Source organism: Mastigoproctus giganteus, chromosome 14 (assembly GCF_048544385.1).
Source record: "Mastigoproctus giganteus isolate SK-2022 chromosome 14, ASM4854438v1, whole genome shotgun sequence".
NCBI classification, from domain to species: Eukaryota; Metazoa; Arthropoda; class Arachnida; order Uropygi; family Thelyphonidae; genus Mastigoproctus; species Mastigoproctus giganteus.
Genome location: NC_143588.1, coordinates 61,645,519 through 61,658,409, shown reverse-complemented (window position 1 = coordinate 61,658,409; position 12,891 = coordinate 61,645,519). Strand labels below are relative to the sequence as shown.

The 12,891-nt window shown below is 36.9% G+C and overlaps 1 long non-coding RNA gene across 2 annotated transcripts in view; it reads left to right on the top strand.

Moving 5' to 3' along the window:
* The window catches only part of LOC150075164 (uncharacterized), a 170,295-nt gene that overhangs the window by 137,127 nt on the left and 20,277 nt on the right, over positions 1–12,891 (top strand). For both annotated transcript variants that reach the window (XR_016547912.1, XR_016547913.1), the window contains one exon: positions 7,338–7,664. This is a non-coding gene — a long non-coding RNA (uncharacterized LOC150075164). The remainder of the gene's footprint in view (positions 1–7,337; positions 7,665–12,891) is intronic.

Sequence of the window (12,891 nt, the reverse complement as noted above, 5' to 3'; positions counted from 1 at the left end):
AAAGGTGTTTTTCCTTCTGCTTGGAAATTTTCTCATATCCAGCCAGTTCCTAAAAAGGGTGACAAATCCCTTCCATCCAATTATCGTCCCATTGAAATTACTTATACTCTTTCTAAAGAAATGGAGAAATCAATTAACTGCCAACTTTTAAACTACCTAGAAACCTTCCGTCTGATCATTATGGATTCCGTCAATGTCGATCCACTGGTGATATTCTGGCTTATGTTACCCATTTATGGACAAATTCAACGGAAAAGTTCGGTGAAACACAAGCAGTTGCTCTTGACATCTCAAAGGCTTTCGATTGTGTTTAGCATAAAGGTCTTCTAAACAAGCTTCCATCTTATGGTTTGCCAACAGTTTTTTGTAATTGGCTATCCAGTTTTATATCTGACCGCTCACTGGTTAATGGTAGATGGCTCTGTCTTTCAGTTCTTTCTGAAAGAACTGATTCAGTTCTTTCTCCCACTCTTTTCTTCTTATAATAATGACCTTCCATTGACCGGAAATCCTATTCATAGTTTTGTTGACGATAGAAAATGGAAATCCTATCCATAGTTTTGTTGCATTCCACCTTCCAGTTAGAGTAACATTTCCCTGCTCAAAAAGCTTCAACTTCTTGAACATCCATTACCATTTCCTTAAATTCTGATCTCCAGGTAATTCTCCAGTGGGGCAAAGATAACTTAGTTGACTTCAATCCTTCTAAAACTCAGTCCTGTCTTATATCTTGCAAAAAATGATTCTTCTGCTCCTATGCTTACCTTCGATGATGCTCCGATTAATAGGCAAGATCTTGGGGATTATCCTGACTTCGACTCTCTCTTGACATAAAGCACATCACAAACGTTGCTTCCTCTGCACCTAAAAAACTTGGTTTTCTCTTTCGCTCTTGGTATTTTCTTCCAAACAGCTGTTTACTCTATACAAATCACAAATCCGGCATACCATGGAATATTGTTCTGATATCTGGAGCAGTGCCCTCCAAAAGCACTCTCTCAGGCTTCTAGTTCCATTCAAAAGAGGGCAGTTAGGTAAATTGTCTCATCTCTAACAGAGTCTCGCCACACACACTCTCTCTCATAGACCTTTCTATAGATACTTCCATGGGCACTGTTCTTCTAAATTGGCTACTATAATTCCTGCTCTCTCTTTCAAAGCAGTCCGAACACGTGCTTTTACCACTCAACATCCATTTACTGTCCAACTTCAAACTCACAGAACCAACTTTTCTTCTAACTGATTTATTCATTGAACTGCCGTTTTCTGGAACAACCCTCCTTCATACGCACTTCCTGAAAATTAGTCTAAAGAAGTTCAAGTCTAATGTCAACAAATATCTTTCATTTTCTCAACCTTCAGTCCATGCATGGTACTAAGTACTATAGGTTCTCTATAGGTTCTAAAAAAAAAAAAAAAGTACCTTACATAATAGTGGTCCTTGAAAATCAAAAAAAAAAAAAAAAAAAAAAAATTAGTATGGAAAACATTTATTTAATATGATATACTGTAAGATAGTAAACTAATTATAAGGAATTGTGGGAGATGTGGTTTCTTTCTTTGGCAATTCTTTACTTTTTATTTAATTTGATTTTACTTTATTGTTTATTATTAGTTATATTTTGTAGTTTACAATAATATATCTATATAAATCTAAGCAGACGCCATACCCCACAGCAGGTTAGATTGTTTATAATTTGGGTGAGACAAAAAAAAAAGTGAGCCTTCACTTTACCTTGTATGTGTAACTTGAATGTATGTTGTGGCTAGTTTGCCTGTTTTGTGGAAATAAGTTTAAGTGGGGAGGGAACAAAAAAAACAAAAAAAAAAACAGCCCCCTTTTCAAATCTTCGGCAGGCAATGGGAATTGAAACCACAAAAACGAAACAGAATAGTAAAAAAACCATAAATTTTCAAGCCTTGGTACAAATTTAGGCCCTTCCCTCTATTGTAGGGTCGGATCTCCCGACCAACTGGGAATCTGTTAGTTGTAACCTTTCTGGGTGTGAGCATACCAAGTTCGAGCTTTGGGTTTGGTAATTTTTTTGGGTAGTTAGAATGTTAGAGAGAAAATTAATTTCCATTCCATTTTGTGAGGTGATTTTGATATTACTGTATGTTATTATATACAGTACTTTAGAACAACTACAGCTAACCAGTTAGTTAGGCTTTAATTACCGGTAATGCTTCCCACCCAAAATTTCCACCACCACTCACAAACCAAAATCTGTTGGGACCTTTATAGATTCTATATATAGCTTTAAACAGCTGGCAGCTTTTTTCCACTCTGAGTCTTAAAAATAAACAAGGTCATGAGATTGACTAGTCACAATTTTTTTTAAAAAAGTGTATCTCTATCTTAAATAAAATGCAAATTAGCGTTTTTTAATTTGCGCAGACCTTTGTTTCAAACCGTAGCACTGATAAGTTCTTGAATTGGAAGTTAGAAATCTATATCATGAACAGTTATCACAAAAGCCCTTCTAGTAATTTTTTTTATCCGAATAAATAACATATATTTTTCTTTTTTTTTTTAAACTGGAAAGTAATCTAAAAAAAACCCTGGCCTCAGAGTTTATGTCAGCAATGTTACTCTTAGTCTGTACAACCATTTCTTTTCCTGAGATATCAAGCAAGCACATGATGAAATTCTAAGAAATAAATATTTTGTGGAAGAGTTATTGAAAAGAAATACTGCTTATCATAATCATGGATGTTATCATTCGTTTAATATTATAACGAGAAATGAGGAGACAGCAAGAAACTTTGGAGAGTTATAAGAATTATCAAAAAGGTCACATTACAGAAGTCGATACGATGCTCGAAAATATGCTCACATGACATCAGTGTTGCGTGTGATCTCCTCCAACAGATAAATAAGCCTGACAGCAGTGAACCGTGCTCGATATAAGGGTGTCTATAAGATTCTGGGGAAACGAATCTCATTCTTCCAGGGAAAATACAGCAGGTCCCCGTTATAATGCGGTTCGCTATAACGCTGTTCTTATATTATAACCCGTATTTGACTATAATGCTGTCACAGATCACTATAACGCTGTTCTTATATTATAACCCGTATTTGACTATAATGCTGTCACAGATCACTATAACGCTCTTTTACAGATTGCATTTTTGGCATATTTAACGAAATCGTTTCATTTGATGGAGTCGATAGCTTGAAAATGAATAGCAAAACAGCATTAAAACGTTTCCCACGCCGACTTTAGAAATTTTCCCACGCTTAGTGAAATTTTCTTACACGCTAATTTAATTGCAGTACAGTGACTTGTTACGTAGTTCCGAGATCAACATTTTAAAAAATGATCAAGTATATTGCTTGTAATATTTGCGTTATATGCATTTATCCGAAGTCTAGTAATCACTCAGTACAGTATTACACATCGTGCGTGACGGACACTTTACTTGAACATTTGTATCATAATTAATGCAACCAACGCAGTTACATTTTCGAAGAGTTAATAATGGCCAATAAGAATGAAAAAGCAACAACGTCTGGGCGCAATACGAAAACTATAAATATAAGAAAAATACTACTGAATTTGAAAATTAAATTAGACGTTTTGAAGCGAATCGATTCCGGTCAAAGACAAGCGGATGTGTGCTATAATTTAGGACTTGCAAGTTTAACTGTAAGAATAATTAAAAAAATAATAAAGAATTAATTTTAGCAGCGGGAAAGATAGCTGTTCCACTGCAAGCAACCAGGGCTAGGCCGGCTATTAGGATTGAAATGGAAAGACTAACTAACTAATTTTATTGAAGATAATAATATTCAGTTAAGTTAAATATCATAAATAATAAAAAAGCGAGAGAGATTAGCCTATATGATGATCTGAAGAAAATTCACCTAAAAAAAAAAAAAAAATTGGAACCATTTAAAACTAGTAAGGGCTGGTTGAATAGATTTAAAATCCAGGGAGAAGCCGCAAGTGCAGATCAAGGAGCCAAAATTTTCAAAAAAGAACATGTTAAAATTATGGAAGAGGGGTATTGTGTGTTATACTTCTCAACAAGTTTATAACATAGATGAAGCAGGACTTTTGTGGAAACGAATGCCTAAAAGAAGTTTCATATTGAAAGAAGAAAAAAACATGCCAGGTTTCAAAGCGGGGAAGGACGACGGTTGACTTTATTGTTGGGTGGTAACGCTGCGGGGGATTTAAAATTAATACCCCTTTTAGTTTATTTGGAAGAGTGCCAAAGTTCAACCCAAAATCGACACATTTTTCATGATTAAATTCATTATTTTAATCGGAATTTTAAGTTTAATTTTGATACGTAAGTAGTTACCACATAATTATATACGTATGTAATGCAGAATATTTTATATGTACAAATATTTGAATTAGGAAATATCGTATGGCACCGACAAATACACTCACAAATACATATGTTACCTTATGGGAATGCGGCGCTCGCTTAGCATTCTGTTTTTCCTTAACGAATTATCAGTGTTAATAGCGGGGATCATCTGTAATGGAGTCTGTGATCAAAGTCATTAATGCAGGGCATCTTGACAGAACGCAGTTATATGGCAATTACAGATTCATTAAGGAAAGATCGTGTCTGAACAACCCGATTGCCTACTATGATGTAGTTACGCAGAAAATGGATGCAAAAAAAAATTCTGACATTGTATACAACAAAGCTTTTTCTACTGTTTCTCATGAAATACTGCTGTACAAATTGGAACAATGTGGAATTACTGGATAAAAGGATGGTTAAGTGGCAGAAAGTGGTTTTTAATGGGCATTGCTCTTCTTGGACCAATATTAGTAGTGGAATCACTCAGAGTTCAATGCTGGGCAGTTAGTGTTTATGTTCAATATTTATTAATATTTATGGATACATTAGTGTCCAAGTTTGCAGGTGATAGTAAGGTTTACAGGGTGGTGAATGACAGAAATCAGGGTGTGATGCTGCAGCAAACATTACCCAGATGGCCTGAGAAGTCACAGTGAAGTTTCACATTGACAAATGTAAGGTATTGCAAACATTGGTGGCAGTAATCCCAGCTTAACATACCGGTTAGGTATGTTATTCTGGGATTGGTACCACACTGAAGGTAGTAAAGAAAGAAAAAGACTTGGTGTAAGACTCCAGTTCTGGAAACTACATTGATTGATTGAGCAAATGAAATGTGGATTGCAACCTAACCCTTGCTCAGATGACACATATAAGGGTACATACATTTAAGTTGAAAAAGGATGGTTATAGGATAATGTGAGAAAATTTGCTTTCAGCCAGAGATTGATTGATTTTAGAGTGGAAACAACTTCCATCTGGTGTTGTGGAGGAGGTAGGTATTAAATTCAAGGAAGAATTAGATAATTTATTAGAAGGAATTAAAAATGGCTCCCCTCTGGGTTATGTTATATAAGCTCATTTACTAACAGTTTGCCAATATTAATGCTAAAAAGCCAATCTTATTGATTGGCAACCTTTTCTCTGCCCCCCCCCCCATTTGGGTATCTAGTTATTTTCTCTGACTGCTTATTGTGAATGGAAGTAGATGCTTCTACCTTCTCTACTAATCTTGGTATTCTTCAGAGTTCAGTTCTTTTTTTTCTGCTCTTTACCTCTTGTATTTTAGGTTTTACTGATGATAGCACCACTACATTGCACCTTCTAGTTTGAGAATCCCTGTCCTGCACAAACAGCTTCAACTTCTCAAATATTCTCCACTAAGTCCATAAATTTCTTTTCTCCAGTGGAGAAAAGAAAAAAATTTAGTCAACTTTAATCCCTCTTAAAACTTGGTCTATCTTATTTCTCACAAAAACAAGTCTACCGCTCCTATGTTCATCTTTGATGACACTCGAATATCCACACAAGATCACATATCCCTACTAGGAATTGCTCTAATTTCAAATCTCACTTTGGCATATGAACATCGCAAATACTGCTTTTTCTACATCCAAAAAAACTGGGTTTTCATTTCTGTTGTCAATGTTACCAACTATGCACTCTGTACAAATCTGAAATCTATCCGACCATGTAATATTGTTCCCACATCTGGGATGGAGCTCCCAAAACCTCTCAAGCTTTCAGATTCCGTTCAAAGAGGAGACAGTTATGTTAATTAATGACCTGTCTCTTCAAAGTCTCTTGTACCATTCTTTTGAACTGGCATCTGTAATTCCCCTGTGCCCTTTCAAATCAGTCCACATGCATGCTGCAACCATTCAGTTCACTGTCCAACTCCAAATTTTCCTCTACTTCATTTATCCTTTCTACTTCTGTTTACTGGAACAACCTTCCTTCACATGAATTTCATGAAAATTACAATCTAAAGAAATTAAAGTCTGTCAACAACTGTCTTTTTAACCTACAACCCATACACAATATTAAGTACTATACTGTATGTTCTAATAACCTTTTTAGTTGGGGGGTTCATAAAAAAGAAAAGAAGGGTGTTGGGGGCTTGCTCATAGATTTCACCTATGGCTGAGTTCCCACCAACCTATTTCCCACCCATAGCTATTGCATCAGGTTGAAGATTGAGAATAGCTGAATTTATCATTTATGAAGAAGTTATCTAAATCAGCTATTATAATAATTTCATTATAATTGAAAAAAAAAAAAATAGTAATTTATTTAATGATTGGCTAAATTAAATTAATTTATTAAATAAAAATTAATGAAAAACAAAGCCCATTTCTGGTATGGCAGTAGGTACTAAAAATCCTAGTTACACAACTGTTCCTCCACCCCCTTCAACCCTTCCCACCTACGGGAGACTAATTTATGATTGCAATAAGTTCATTCTTGAGCCTGCCAAGGCCAGACATGGTTATATATTCATTTTGATTGCAATCCTTAATTTGATATATACATATTGAATTAAAAACTGCTAGCTTTTCAACACTGTAGCTTGCAGTGGCTGTGCATTTTTTGTGGTAGTGTGTTAGCAGCTTGAATCCATAACCACTTGTTTTGTGATAAAGTGCATTAACCGTATGACCACATCCAGCCCCATAAAATAAATTTTATGTTTATATTCTTGAACAATCACAGAGGCCCAGAGGAGTTTGCAAGATATAGGTTACAACAAAAATTTTCATATTTTGTGGTATTATGTGAATCTGAACATGCATTGTAGTTAATTCTGTGCTGGCACACTGATGACCACTTTGTAGTTGTGAACTAAATCATTAATAATAGAGGATTCTTAAAAAAAATTCTAATATCAGCTGAATTGCAGTAAATTTGATGTTGAGCCTGAAGAAGCTCACTACTATTTTTTGATTAGAAGAATAATTTTCCAGCATAATGATGCTTTTTAATTAGACTTCTTTTTTCCCTCCCTTTAACAGATGTCAAGGAAGCAGACGTAGTAAAAGAAGAGGGCCCAAACCTCAGTTTAGATCTGCTCCTCATGAAAGTACCCTTTGTGAGAAATGCAAATGGGGCATTACCAACTGTTGGATATCAGTGTTATCTGTAGTTGATGAAGTTGATTCATCCAACCAGCTAATATTTTCCCATCCAGAGCAAGTTTCTCAGTTACTGTAAACTATGGATATTTAGGTGGTAGTTGATGGAACATTCTCCCATCAAGCAAAATGTTGAAATGAACAGGCAGTCAGCTTTTCTATCTTGGAGAAAAAGCATATGGGTTATCAAACTACCATATAAATGAAGTAGGCATTATTAAGAAACAGTTTGATTAAATTAATTTTTTGTTACTATTTTATGTATATATAAAAAACTGCAGTTTTTTTTTTCTTTATGACTGCATATAAATTTCTGAATCCCATTTATGAATTAGAATGTAAAATGGTAGTGGGTGCTGTTTTCTGCTCAGATTAAAGACAAACTAAAGTTCTTTTATTTTTTATTATTATTATTTTTTTTTTTGTCATTAACATTTTCCCTAGAAATTTCAAATGTACTCACTCATAATTCTGTTCCAGAATGATTAAATTATTTGCTTGGCCGATGTTAAAATATGGCCACCCCCAACAGTGGTGAAGAATGAGGAGGTAAACTGTAGCATTAATACATGATAATGTGAGCATTAGTTCACTAATAAATCAATCGCCAAAACCCATAGAATTTGCCAAATGTGCATTATTTCTTCAGCTGATAGTTTGCATTACACTTTCTGTTGAAAATTCGTGCAGGGTTTGTAGAAGTCTTGTTACACCTATGTAAACGTTACTCTATTGTACTTATGGTAATGAAAGTACATACTGTAGTAGAAAACACCATAAAACATTTTGCTGTATACATAGTTTGACAGGACAGTACTAGCTTATAGATACCTATAAGCAACTTTATCAAGTATCTGTATTAAAAACATTTTCACTACATACAATGATTAGAATAGAAAATGGTATGCCAAATTCAGTGTGATATGCTCCTCAGCACGTTAGGTGTTACAAGTTTAAAAGCATTCTTTATGGCTTGCTTTAGTCCATCATTGGAATTATAAGGTTGTCACAATGTGAGTTGTTGTTATTTCGTTTTTAGGGGCATTGGCAATTAAGGCCATATTGCTCCAGGGATATGCTGTGGTCATTCTCTGACCTTTCCGCATCTTCCATATTTGGTGGTCATGGGCTCGAACCCCGGTCTAATCACGAAGCGTGTGCTACGCACTGCTGCTGCTGCTCCTGCCTACGGAGGCACCCACAATGTGAGGGATCTGGGCTTCTTGGAGGCCAGTTTATTGCAGCTGGTAAAATTGTGAACTCCTCTCCTAATCTCACCCATCAGGAAACACCTTGTTTAACTATTCATAAACCTTCAAGGAATAGTAGGGAGATCTAAAAGCAGACTCCTCATCATTGCTGCATGTCACTCTTCTTGTTGAGGGTCTGTTGGTTCTGGGTTTGTCTTTAACTGATTTATCTGATGCAGTCTCAATTTCATTCATTCATATATACTTAATAGATGTTTTAGACATCCCTGGCAGTTACATCAAGGGACAACAATCAGCTCAAGGTCAGTTGTTAAGTCCACCCACGACATACCTGCACTATGGAGTGAGTGAAAAGGGAGCCTAGCGAGTGACTTTGAACTGTCCATTTTCTTCTTACTGTAATGCTTTGGGATATAGCAATAATTTAAATTATGTAGTAAGAGCTGAAAGTTCAGTCATGCTATATTGCAAGCATAAGTGTATGGTCCTGACAATACTATTGTGTGTGGCCCTGGGTGCCAAGCGATTGACTGAGCGATTTCTATTTGTGCTTTCACTGCGACTTTTTGATAGGTGAATTTTGCATTCTCTTTTACGTTCCTCTCTTTGAGAAATCCTTTAATTTAGTAGCTCTTGTATCAAAAGTACTGGTAGAGAGCAAGGAAGGAAAGTAACCTTTCTTTATTTTTCATATCTAATCGACTAACTCCTACTAATTTCGCTTGGTCACTCCAGGCACTGCTCCTGCCTCCCCGTGGCGGGGCCGGTAACCTTGGCAGAAAAGTTAATCTGCCAGGGGCTAAAAGGAGCCAAGATGGAACAAAATATGTTTCCTTGTTTAGAACCGACAAGCAGTCGGCTAAACACAGAGCACGAACATGACTCTTCGCAAGCAAAGAGGTTAAAAACCATTTCCTCTGCAACCGAGTTTCCTGCATTTTTAATAATGCATTCATTATCAGAACAGCCTCTTAGTAAGCTATCCCCCTTTCTTATCCAAAAACACTTGGAAAGTATTGCAGGGTCTCCCAAGATGGTTAAGAGATTGCAATCGGGGGACTTACTAGTAGAAACTGTCAACTGCAGGCATTCTGAAAAACTCCTGAAAGTGACAAACTTTGCAAAAATTCCAGTAAAGGTAACTGCCCATGCAACCCTAAATACATCTAAGGGTGTTATTTGTAGTTGGGACCTTTTGAATGTGACAGAAGAAGAAATTAAAGAAGAGCTAAACGAACAAAATGTAATTGCTGTCAAAAGAATCATGACTAAAAGGGACAATATACTCACACCCACCAGAAGTATCATTCTCACCTTTAACAGTCCAAATCTACCCTCAACAGTAAAAGCAGGATATCTACTCTGTCGCATTCGTCCTTATATTCCTAATCCGTTGAGATGCTACAAATGCCAAAAGTATGGCCATTCTCAGACGGCATGCAGAGGGAACCCAGCTTGTCCCAACTGTGGATCTTCTGATCACAGTCAAAACGACTGTTCGGGAAAAGAAATGACTTGTCCTAACTGCAAGGGTAACCATCCTGCTTACTCTAAAACATGTGAGAAGTGGAAAATGGAGAAAAAAATTGTAAAATATAAAGTCGAAAACAAAGTTACTTATCAGGAAGCAAGAAAATTAATTGCACCCAGTATATCTAACCGTAGCTATGCCAGTATTGCAAAAAAATATCAAACAATAGCCACGCAAACTGATGTTACTGTTCCATCCAACATATCAATCTCTGACTGGGCTCGAGCTGTTCTTTCTCAGCAACAGTCCAATATCCAGAAGCACTCAGATCAAGCAAGTAATACGCCTCTTACGATTCCAGCAAAATCTCCTCATTCGTCAATGATTGCTACTACACCAAATAATCCCAGTTCAACTTCAAAACAGAGTATTCAGGAAACATCAATGGATCAAGAGTACCCATCTAAACAGGAAGATCCGATTCTTGAAATATTTGCAGAAGAAGAAGAAGATATGGACACAGGTCGCCCCACCTTTCCAAAAAGAAATAAACCAAAGCCAGAACGCCACAAGACAGCCACGTCAGGTACAGCTTCTTCTAAACTCAAATAATGCCTTATATTTTACAGTGGAATTGTAGAGGCTTTAGAGGCAACATTGATGACATTCAGTACTTAATTAGACGCTACTCTCCAGTGGGTTTCTGTCTGCAGGAAACCTATTTAACTGCTAAAATTTCTGTTTCTATAAATAACTACTCAGTCTACCGAAGAGATCGGAATACATCTGACTCTGCTCGTGGTGGTGTAGCTGTTTTGATTAACTCAAAGATCCCTGCTAGTCAAATCATTCTTCAAACCAAAATTGAAGCCGTTGCTGTGCGTCTGATTGCTGAGATTGCATTTACGCTAGTCTCAGTCTATCTCCCACCAAACAATACCTACTCTTTCAAAGATATTGAAGAACTTTTAGTACAGCTACCCTCACCAGTCTGCTTGCTAGGGGATTTCAATGGCCACCACCCTTTATGGGGATCCTCTAAATTAGATAGACAGGGCCGACTGATTGAAACTCTACTAGATAAACAAAACCTTACCATTCTTAATACTGGTACACACACCCATATACAGTTACCTACTGAACAGACCTCTGCAATTGACCTCTCGATTTGTTCTCCGATACTGTTTCCAGTCATTCAGTGGTCCGCTATGGATGATCCAATGGGAAGTGACCATTTTCCAATTGTCTGTAACCCGCTCACTACACAACTACCATTAGACCAACCCTGCAGAAAATGGAAATTTTCTAAAGCCAAATGGGCCAAATTTCAATCAGCAATCATTCTGGACAAAGAAACTATTCAGCTACAACCTATAGATAAAGTAACCGATTATATCGCATCCAGTCTTTTAGTTGCAGCAAAATACTCAATTCCATTATCAAACCCCCCAACCCGACGGCACTTCAACTACTGGTGGAACGAAGAGTGCACGAAAGCAAAGAAGGAAAAAAATAAAGTATTCAATTTATTCCGTCGATTTCCGACAACAGCTAATTTAATTAGCTACAAGAAGCTAAGGGCAAAAGCGCGGTTCATTCACAGGCAAGCCAAGAAAGATTCTTGGACTCGGTTTGCATGTACTATCAACAGAAATACCGACTCCAGATTAATATGGAAGAAAACTAGACAGCTTTCTGGGAAGTTTCCAATCATCCCTTCCCCAATTCTTTCATACAATGGACAAGAACTCTCTGGTCCTCTAGATATAGCGAATGCCTTGGGTAAAACCTTTGCCGAAGTCTCTGCTGTATCAAATTACACTCCGAAATTCCAAAAAATTAAGACCTCCACCGAACAGAGGCCCATCAACTTTAGAACCTCACTATCACTTCCATATAATCAGCCCCTTGAATATTGTGAACTTTTACAAGCCATAAAAACAACGATAAACAGCGCAGCTGGGCCAGACGGCATATATTGTCATGCTGCAGCATCTCGATGAGCAAAACTTACAAATGCTGCTAGTTTTCTTTAACCGGATCTTCCTGGAAAATATTTATCCAACATCTTGGCACCATGCTACAGTTTTGCCCTTTTTGAAACCTGGAAAAGATCCTTCCAGTCCTAATAGTTACAGGCCAATCTCTCTGTCAAGTTGCCTTGGTAAAATTCTTGAAAAAATGATCCACAGTCGACTCAGATGGATCATTGAAACTGAACAACTATTGAGTAATTGTCAACATGGCTTTCGCAAAAATAGGTCCTCTCTAGATCTGATGATCAAGGCCGAATCTGAAATTCGCAATGCCTTTGTGAAAAATGAACACCTTGTCATGGTCTCCATTGATATAGAAAAGGCATTCGATACTACCTGGCGGTATGGCATTCTCAGTGACCTACATAATCTTGGTCTACGAGGCAACCTGCCTATATTCATTAGGAACTTCCTCCAGATCCGCTCTTTCCAGGTTCGATACCAAAACTCCCTTTCTTCTACATTCTTGCAGGAAGAAGGAGTACCACAGGGGTTGGTTTTGAGCGCAACCCTATTTGCCCTTAGAATTGATTCCATTTCCAAAGAACTTCCAAATACTGTAGAAGCCTATCTTTATGCTGACGATCTCTTCATTTCTTGCCACTCTCAGAACATGAGATCTATTGAATGGCAAATGCAAATGTCCCTCAATAAAATTCAAAAATGGGCTGAGTTCAATGGATATTGGCTTTCCCATCAGAAAACAGTTGCTATCC